The 9,337-nt window shown below is 38.3% G+C and overlaps 1 pseudogene; it reads right to left on the bottom strand.

Annotated features, from left to right (window-relative positions):
- Positions 1-254: 254 nt before the first annotated feature.
- On the bottom strand, positions 255-8,223 carry LOC106700846 (UDP-glucuronosyltransferase 2B18-like; annotated as a pseudogene).
- Positions 8,224-9,337: the final 1,114 nt, after the last annotated feature.

Here is a 9,337-nt window from a genome sequence, read left to right as displayed (position 1 = left end):
TCAATAATTTCTCTTTAGTAAAACTTTTGAATTAAAGTAAAAAATTTCACTATATATGCATGTAGTTTTTTATTTAATTTTTAACCAGTATTTTTCCTTTGCAAAACATAATTCTAAGTCAGGTAGACAATCCCTTGAAAGTGAATTTTATATTTTGTCACAAAAGGAGAGGAACTTTATCATAATTCCTCCTACTGGAATAAGCATGAGGAGTTCTATTTATGTGGCAAACAAGCTTGATATCTCAGAAGCAGCTAGTCTCTTTTCTCCTTCCTACCTATGCCAGCAAACTTCTGGCAACAAAACAGAAAACACTTTGTGATGACAAATGCAGCAGTTGCCACACATGTCAGCAGGAACCCAATCACATCCAGAGAGTTTTACTGGAACCAGTTGAGGTCGTGGATAGCTGGTTGCAGGTGATTGACTCCTTTGTGGCACATGACAAACTCGATCCAGAAGACTGCTCTGTCCAAGGGTTTCATAAGCTGATCATGTTGAATGGCTGATAACCTCATGACATTCCCTTTGTAGCTGAAAGAAAATCAAACAGACATCTATTTATAGAATGAGCTCTAATAGATCAAATGTGTGAAATTTTCTTTCAGATGGTAGCAGAGAGAACAACACAGAGTGAAAGAAAAATAGATAATTTTACTCCAAGGTGATTATTGAGACCTTAACTTGTGGGTTAAGATACCTTAAATGCATAGGATTTCAAATGCCAAAAAATAGAAAGAAAATGGGAGAGGATGAGATTGTGTACTCTAAAGAATGGAATGAGTTAAGTCCCAAAGGGGAAAGAAAGGAAAGGAATTCGTAATATATTTGTTCAAAGTTTGAATTTTCTAGTAAAGAATTGTTAATAAATGTGGTAGATATGTTTTAAAATGCAGTCATAATCCAGAGATAGCAGGTAAATCTATGATGAGGTTCAGAGGCCTGTCCAAACAGAGCTGATCTTACATTAGTGAAGTAGTGGCTGAAAGTGTGGAAGTGGATTGACTCGGTTTGATTCCTGACTGGACTCTGACACTTGTTGGCTGCTTCTTTTATTCTTTCTGTTCCTCTGTTTTATTTTTTGTTTTTTTAATATAATTTTATTAAATTTTTAAAACCTTTTTATTTTCAAACTACTCATTTTATAATTGGAGGGCCCAATTGCTATATAAATTGGATATGAATAGTACCTTATCTGATCATTTTGAGAATAATGTATTGATTCTTAGAGATATTCCCAGCAGGTAGTATTCTGTCAGAAAATGTTTGCTCATATTGTTGTTGCTTTGGTTCTCGTTCTGAAAGAATCTGGAAAAGACTCAAAATTTCACTTTCAAGCATTGCAGTTACATTTGTTTCTACTGTTGAAATGATGATGGACTGTGTGTGTGTTGAGTGTGTGTGTGTGTGTGTGTGTTAGTTGCTTAGTCAGGTCTGACTGTGTGAGACCCCATGGACTGTAGCTGGCCATGCTTCTCAGTCCATGGAATTCTCCAGGCTGGGATATTGGAGAGGACAGCCATTTTCTTCTCCAGGGGATCTTCTTGACACAGGGATAATGGATTAGTAGACCAAAAAGTAGGAAGAATAAAGAAATATGGTTCATGAACTCTAAATCACAAAGTGATATAACATGGCATTGCAGCTATGACAATGGAGGTAACTTCCTCTTTTCTGTCAAAAACATGGGGAGAGCACATGGAGTTTTCCAGAGGACTGCAGTAATCTGGAAACATTTTTTTGTAATACTATAGCAAAAGAATACAATAAAAAGTTACTTAATATGTGTAAATTCCATATTATTGCCTGGAGAATCCCCGTGGACAGAAGAACCTGGTGGGCTACAGTCCATGGGGTCGCAAAGAGTCCAACACAACTGAAACGTCCTAGCATGCGTGCACAACACTATGTTACTAAATAACATATGCGTTATATCATAGCCTTCAGTATATAGCAGGCAATAAGTCATCTTAATTTTCTGACACCAATGTTGCATTATTAAAATTAAAAAACATATAAATATACTAGAAAGATATACATATAGAAAATCAGCAAATGAAAGATCTTTTTCTTAAGAAAAAGACAATTTGCTTTATATACTGCTTATTTAGGTAAATAGCTGCACTAAAATTAAATAACACAACTTATAAAACACAAATGGACACTGTGCTACTATTATTGACACATTCTCTAAATGCTTCATTTCAAAGACATTATGAAACAATAGAGGGAAGTATACATATTTATGAGTTCAGTTCAGTTCAATCGCTCAGTCATGTCCAGCTCTTTGCAACACCATGAACCATAGCAAGCCAGGCCTCCCTGTCCATCACCAACTCCTGGAGTCCACCCAAACCCATGTCCATTGTGTTGGTGAGGCCATCCAACCATCTCATATTCCATCATCCCCTTCTCCTCCTGCCCTCAATCTTTCCCAGCATCAGGGTCTTTTCAAATGAGTCAGTTCATTGCGTCAGGTGGCCAAAGTATTGTGGTTTCAGCTTCAACATCAGTCCTTCCAATGAACACTCAGGACTGATCTTTAGGATGGACTGGTTGGATCTCCTTTCAGTCCAAGGAACTCTCAAGAGTCTTCTCCAACATCACAGTTCAAAAGCATCCATTCTTCTGCCCTCAGCTTTCTTTATAGTCCAGCTCTCACATCCATACATGACCACCGGAAAAACCATAACCTTGACTAGACGGAACTTTGTTGACAAAGTAATGTCTCTGTTTTTTAATATACCATCTAGGTTGGTCATAACTTTCCTTCCAAAGAGTAAGCATCTCTTAATTTCATGTCTGCAATCACCATCTGCAGTGATTTTGGAGCCCAGAAATATAAAGTCAGCCACTGTTTCCCCACGTATATGTCGTATTTGTGATATTAATATAATTGTGTTACTGAAATTCATGTATATCCTGAAGTGATTTGGAAATCAAATATTTTTGCTTTTAGAAAATTTGGCTTTTAGATAGTAATGGCACAACATATCTCTTCCAAATAAGACAAGAACAAACACAAACAAAATAACTCAGAATATACTTATATTTATAAGCAGCATCAACATAGTTGTAATTAAGTTAAAAAGTTCTATTTGTTTACCTTTTATGAGTGATGGGTTCAAAGTATTAAAGACTTGCAGATAGAGAACAACCTATTGGTTACTGTATTTAGGGGAACAGAAATATATGGGTAAGAGGCAAAAACTATTGGGAATAATATAAGTACAAAGTTGTATTGTACAACATTAGGATTATAACCAATATTTGGTTTTGAATGGAAAATTGCCTAAAAATTGTGTAAAAACTTTTATAAAGGGAATATCCAGCATATCCCTTCCAAGTCAACTACATTTAGATTTTATAATTCTTCCAAAGAAGACTAAACTATCACAATCAAAAAACCCAAGAATATACCTACATTTATACATAGTATCTACATGGTTGAAATTGGGTAATTGGAAAGTTCTAGCTGTTTACCATTTATCAGTGATGGAATCAAAATATTGGCATAGTATTTTCTAATATTTCAAAATATTGGAAATCCTGGAAAATATTAAATGTAATGGGGATTTGAGATTGATTATGTCAATGTGGTTTCCTGAAAATAGCCATCTTTTAAGAGTTTAAAACATCTGAGGAGTTCACATGCTGAAAGAAAGTAAAGTGGGCAGACAAACATTCATTAGCATTCATTGTTCCCTACTATAACTTTGTTCTCAATGCTTCTTTATCCTTCTATTACCATTTCAGTGATTCTTTCATTTTAATGATTTTGTTGCTATTGTTGTTCAGTCTGTCAGTCATGTCTGACTATTTGTGACCCCATGGACTGCAGTAGGCCAGGTTTTCCTGTCCTTTACCATCTCCTAGAGTTTGCTCAAACTCATGTCCATTGAGTCAGTGATGCCATTCAATCTCATCTTCTGTCATCCCTTTTAATGATTAGTTCTTTCAAAATTTCTCCACTATCTTTAAACCACTGACAAACCTTTTCCATAAAACCATGAAAAAATATTAATGACACTCATAATAGATTATTGGTGACTGTTTTCAAAGCACTGAGCCAAACTTACTTCTCACTGGGCTTCTGTGAAGACTCATGACTGCCTCCCTGGCTTTCAGATGAGAACTTCTCTAGAAAGAATATCTAGTTAAAAAAAACACAAAAAACCAAAACCATACTCATAAAGGATTATTAATGACTTCCTTCAATGCATTGAGCAAATCTCTTGTTGACATTGTTTCCAAGTCCAATTTGACAGCAGCTTCCTTGGCCTTCATGTAAATGTTATGAGGTTGATCTGCAAACAAAGGAAGGCCCACTATAGGGATCCTGTGGTAGATGGTCTCATAAATGCCATTGCTTCCACCATGAGTTACAAAGGCTTTGGTTTTTGGATGACCTAGGAATTAACAAATTTCAGTAAACTTATTAATTATAACTTTTACAATAAAATGAGAAATGGGCTTTTTTAAGGCACTGAAATGTGAAATGAAGATATCTCCTGCCATATTAATAAACAAGAAATGTCATAGCCATCAGCAATTTCTGGCCTCCAATGTGAATGAGAGCTCCCCAAACTGAGATCCAGTGGATGCTGCCAGCCCCTACAGTGATTGCTGAGGAGTTGGGAGAATGCAAGAAGCAGTCACTTCATGGGAAATAGATGGGGAAACAGTGGAAACAGTGTCAGACTTTATTTTTTGGGCTCCAAAATCACTGCAGATGGTGACTGCAGCCATGAAATTAAAAGACGCTTACTCCTTGGAAGAAAAGTTATGACCAACCTAGACAGCATATTCAAAAGCAGAGACATTACTTTGCCAACAAAGGTCCATCTAGTCAAGGCTATGGTTTTTCCTGTGGTCATGTATGGATGTGAGAGTTGGACTGCAAAGAAGGCTGAGCACCGAAGAATTGATGCTTTTGAACTGTGGTGTTGGAGAAGACTCTTGAGAGTCCCTTGGACTGCAAGGAGATCCAACCAGTCCATTCTGAAGGAGATCAGCTCTGGGATTCCTTTGGAAGAAATGATGCTAAAGCTGAAACTGCAGTACTTTGGCCACCTCATGCGAAGAGTTGACACATTGGAAAAGACTCTGATGCTGGGAGGGATTGGGGGCAGGAGGAGAAGGGGATGACAGAGGATGAGATGGCTAGATGGCATCATCGACTCAATGGATGTGTGTCTGAGTGAACTCCGGGAGTTGGTGATGGACAGGGAGACCTGGCATGCTGCAATTCATGGGGTCGCAAAGAGTCGGACACAACTGAGTGACTGAACTGAACTGAACTGAACTTTTCTATTGCTCAGGCTTATATCCAGAAGAAATCAATCAGCAAGTTAAATTATAACTCCTATGCCTCAAAAAAGTAGATTACATTAATAGTCAGCAGAAGTAGAACACAAGTGAAATGGTACAGTTGTAGAACACTTCAGTTTTGTCTTTGCTGTCACTCATCTAAAAGTTGATGATCTTGTACACACAAATAAATTATATCAATTATATTAGTTAAGAAAGAAGACTAACGTAAAACACTAGCAAGTGAGAGGCTCTTGTGTCTGCAGTCACTTTGATACAGAATTCTGCCCAATAAATTCTTTTTGGGCAGATGTGGGCAGAGGGTTATCTATATTTTGCACTCATTTTTGAAAGAGTATTTTGTTTGATATATAATTTTTGGCTGACAGTTTTGACTCTTAGGACTTTGACTATGTCATCTCACTGCCAGAGAGCATCCATTGTTTCTGATGAGATATAAGCAGTATGTTGATATTCACTTGTGAGGCTGAGTAATTTTTTTTAGTGCTTCAAAACTTTCTGACTTTAGCTTTCAACATTTCAGTAACATCTGTGTATGGCTACCCAAGTTTATCCTACTTGAAGTAGTTGGACAATTTGGATTTGTAGATTAATATTTTTCATCATAATTGAGATGTTTTCAGTCATTATTTGTTTTGAATATTTTGTGTGTGTGTTAGTCACTCAGTTGTGTCCGACTCTTTGCAACCTTGTGGATCGCAGCCTACCAGGCTCTTCTGTCCATGGGAATCTCCAGGCAAGAATACTGGAGTGGGTAGCCATTTTCCTCTCCAGGGTATTTCCTGATCTAGGGATCCAATCCAGGTCTCCTGCACTGCAGGCAGATGCTTTACTGTCTGAGCTACTAGGGAAGCCCTTTGAATATTTTAGTTTGCTCCTTTTTTCCTGGCACTCCCCTTTTTTGTGTGTTTCAGTTTGCTTTATTATGTACCAACAGAGGCTTATTTTCTAAGCCTCTGTTCATTTTTGTTTATTCATTTTTTGTCTCTGTTCTTTGGATTATATTATCTTATTGATCTATTTTCAAGTTCACTTGCTTTATCATCAGCTTCTTCAAATCTACTGTTGACTCCCTCCAGTGAAATTTTCATTTCAGATATAGTAAATTTCAATTCCAAAATTTCCATTTGTTCAGTTTAGTTCAGTTCAGTCACTCAGTCATGTCCGACTCTTTGCGACCCCATGAATGGCAGCACGCCAGGCCTCCCTGTCCATCACCAACTCCCGGAGTTCACTGAGACTCACGTTCATCGAGTCAGTGATGCCATCCAGCCATCTCATCCTCTGTCGTCCCCTTCTCCTCCTGCCCCCAATCCCTCCCAGCATCTGAGTCTTTTCCAATGAATCAACTCTTCGCATGAGGTGGCCAAAGTGCTGAAGTCTCAGCTTTAGCATCATTCCTTCCAAAGAAATCCCATGGCTGATCTCCTTCAGAATGGACTGGTTGGATCTCCTTGCAGTCCAAGGGACTCTCAAGAGTCTTCTCCAACACCACAGTTCAAAAGCATCAACTCTTCAGCACTCAGCCCCCTTCACAGTTGTTACATTTGGAAAATATGATTTCTATCTTTTACTTATAGACTCTATTAGATAGGACCTTTTTATTATACTTTTCTTCTTTAATCATAGTTTCATGAAGGTGAGTTGTATGCTTCCAATAATTTATCCATTTCTTATAAGTTCTCTGTTTGAAATAATATAATGATTCCAATAGTCTCCTATGATAATTTATATTTTTATTTTAGTTTCTCATTTTATTTCAGTGTTTGGTTTTTTTTTTTAGTAGTTTCCTCTGAGTCATTGAACCCATTGACATTAGCTAATTTGAAGTTTTTCCCTGTTAGAGCTAACCATTAGTCCCTCTCATAGACAGTTTCTATTGACTGTTTTTCCTCATTTAAGTCACATATTTGATTTCTTTATATATATTGTGAAATTATTGTCAAAGTGTTACATTTAGACAGTGCAGTGTAGCAATTCTGATTCCATGTCTTGTTACTGATATATGTTTAGTGATTCCATGGACTATTTTAAGTCTCTTTCCTCTACAGTGTAAAGTCTCTAATGCAGCTATTTGGAGGGTGTAACCTTGGGCATGGGAGAAGGCAATGGCACCCCACTCCAGTACTGTTGCCCGGAAAATCCCATGGATTGAGGAGCCTGATAGGCTGCAGTCCATGGGGTCGCGAAGAGTCGGACACGACTGAGCGACTTCACTTTCACTTATCACTTTCATGCATTGGAGAAGGAAATGGCAACCCACTCCAATGTTCTTGCCTGGAGAATCCCAGGGATCGGGAGCCTGGTGGGCTGCTGTCTATGGGGTTGCATAGAGTCGGACATGACTGAAGCGACTTAGTAGTAGTAATAGTAGTAGTAACCTTGGGCATATTCACATTCCCTGAGTTGACATTGTTTTTAGTAACACTCTCCTTTTAACAGTCTCTTTTCGTACTATTAGCTCGTATCAGCTGGGTGATTATGCTACAGTTTTTGATAATGTCTTAGAGGCCTAAATTGCTTCAGAAACTGATCCACAAAAGTTCATTCTCTTTTGCAAGGATAGTTTTAGAAGCCAATGTCTGAGGGATGTTCTGACCTCAAGAATGCTCTTCGTAGCTGTGTTTTTCTCTGATTTTCTCTGATAAACTTGCTTGCCAATGTTTAGCTTGTACCTGTCATGAAGCAACCAGCTTTCTTCTTAACTGCTTACCAGCAAACCGTTCATAATTTGTGGGCACTTATAAGCTTGACCTTCCCACAATCTGATTCAAATAAACTGTGTTCCTTGAGAACAGTGCTTATATCCTTAAGTTTCCCTCTGGTCATACTCTGAACTTTGCCTTCACAGCTGGGGACAGGGACAGTGGCACACTTCTTTCTCTGTGACATCCCTTTTTTATGTGTAAATAGAAATGTCTATTTTTAATTTACCTTTTCATCATGGAACTTCCATTTTATTAATGAGCTAGGATATAGCTATTTGGGATTCAGTACCAGAGATCAAATTGCCAACATCCACTGGATCATGGAAAAAGCAAGAGAGTTTCAGAAAAACATCTATTTCTGCTTTATTGTCTATGCCAAAGCCTTTGACTATGTGGATCACAATAAACTGTGGAAAATTCTGAAAGAGATCGGAATACCAGACCACCTGACCTGCCTCTTGAGAAATCTGTATGCAGGTCAGGAAGCAACAGTTAGAACTGGACATGGAACAACAGACTGGTTCCAAATAGGAAAAGGAGTACGTCAAGGCTGTATACTGTCACCCTGCTTATTTAACTTATATGCAGAGTACATCATGAGAAACTCTGGGCTGGAAGAAGCACAAGCTGGAATCAAGATTGCCGGGAGAAATATCAATAACTTCAGATATGCAGATGACACCACCCTTATGGCAGAAAGTGAAGAGGAACTAAAAAGCCTCTTGATAAAAGTGAAAGTGGAGAGTGAAAAAGTTGGCTGAAAGCTCAACATTCAGAAAACAAAAACCATGGCATCTGGTCACATCACTTCATGGGAAATAGATGGGGAAACAGTGGAAACAATGTCAGACTTATTTTTGGGGGCTCCAAAATCACTGCAGACGGTGACTGCAGCCATGAAATTAAAAGACGCTTACTCCTTGGAAGGAAAGTTAATACCAATCTAGATAGCATATTCAAAAGCAGAGACATTACTTTGCCAGCAAAGGTCCGTCTAGTCAAGGCTATGGTTTTTCCTGTGGTCATATATGGATGTGAGACTTGGACTGTGAAGAAGGCTGAGTGCCGAAGAATTGATGCTTTTGAACTGTGGTGTTGGAGAAGACTCTTGAGAGTCCCTTGGACTGCAAAGAGATCCAACCAGTCCATTCTGAAGGGAATCAGCCCTGGGATTTCTTTGGAAGGAATGATGCTAAAGCTGAGACTTCAGTACTTTGGCCACCTCGTGTGAAGAGTTGATTCACTAGAAAAGACTCAGATGCTGGGAGGGATTGGGGGCAGGAGAAGGGGATGACAGA

Source organism: Bos mutus, unplaced genomic scaffold (assembly GCF_027580195.1).
Source record: "Bos mutus isolate GX-2022 unplaced genomic scaffold, NWIPB_WYAK_1.1 CTG244, whole genome shotgun sequence".
Lineage (NCBI taxonomy): Eukaryota > Metazoa > Chordata > Mammalia > Artiodactyla > Bovidae > Bos > Bos mutus.
This window is presented reverse-complemented; position numbering and strand designations above follow the sequence as displayed.